Consider the following 1,347-nt stretch of genomic DNA (forward strand, 5'->3'; position numbering starts at 1 on the left):
TCTGCACAGGCCTGGGCCTGATCTCTCATCCACCTGTGCACGTCCTTCCAAAATTTGGGAGGAGTAAAAAGTCAGTGATTAGGAAGTATTTATTTACACATGGCTAGACATTCTAGAAAGAGCATTCTGTTTTCAGCTACCAAAATAAGAACAAGATGGGGAGAGAGAATGAATGGGGAAAATGAGAGAGACAGGTGTATAGAATGAGAGATAGGTTGCAAGTGAGAGAGAGAGAAAAGTGAAAAACACAAACACAAAGAAAATACGAAGGAAGGGAAAGAGAGAGAATATGAAAGAAATGAAGGTAGCAGCAGGGAAAATAGACATCATTGGAATGAAGTTATGAGAAAAACAAATCCTATTCCAACCAAATAGCCTCTGGTGCCCAAGCTTGTTCTCTACACAGGATTAATCTATTGTTCCAAGTATGATGGGGACCTGTTATCTATGCAGACAGACAGCCTGGCCCAGCCAGCCCCTATCTTGAATTCTCTGGAATACTAGACATCATTAGACCATTTCCTCCTTTTTGCAATGCTTTATTTTCCACTCCTTTTTCCTCCCTCTACCACTAGGCCACTTCTTCTGAGTCTCTCTTCTGTGGCTGCTCTTCCTCTGCCCATCCCTAATGTCGGTCTGATGCCTTGAGCCTCTGCTCCTTTGGTATAACTCCCTCAAACACCAAGGTCTACCCTGTAAACATCTCTTAAATATGTCCTCTTTTCTCCAATCCAACTGCCAATGCTTTGATTAGGACCTTGTTAATCTCTTACCTGGCTTACTGCCAAACCTAATTTTGTGCTCTCTAATCTAGTGTTAGTGTCCACACCGGGTGTGATCCTCCTGAACTGGGAAGCTGATCATGCCTCTCACCTGCTGAGAGCTAGCCTCTGGATAAATGTCAAACTTTTTTGCTGTTCAGTACTCAAATTATAAATATTTCCAAATAAATCTATCTTGTTTTGTCTTTCTATTATATTAATATATTTTTTGTTCCCATAAAAGAAGAGTGTCTAGAGAAAGGAAATCATCTGTGGGTACACAGGGGCTCACCAGAAACCATCGACCCAAAACGTGACCACCCCAACATGTAGTGGAATCAGAAGTTCCACATTTCAGCTGGTTGGATTAATGAAGCTACCGATACCACTGTAGCATAATCAGCTCCCAGACCAGGGGAGAGACTCTGTTTGCAAGTTAGCAGGGATACAGAAAAGCTGGTTAGATGTCTCTTCTCCCTTTCCTCTGGCCCGTCTCACTCAATACTATCCACTCTGGTATCAGTGATGAGCACACCCTCTCTCTCTCTCCTTTCCTCAGTTGTCTATACTCAGTTTATTTTAATTT

Source organism: Propithecus coquereli, unplaced genomic scaffold (assembly GCF_000956105.1).
Source record: "Propithecus coquereli isolate 6110/MARCELLA unplaced genomic scaffold, Pcoq_1.0 Scaffold145, whole genome shotgun sequence".
In the NCBI taxonomy this organism is placed as follows: domain Eukaryota; kingdom Metazoa; phylum Chordata; class Mammalia; order Primates; family Indriidae; genus Propithecus; species Propithecus coquereli.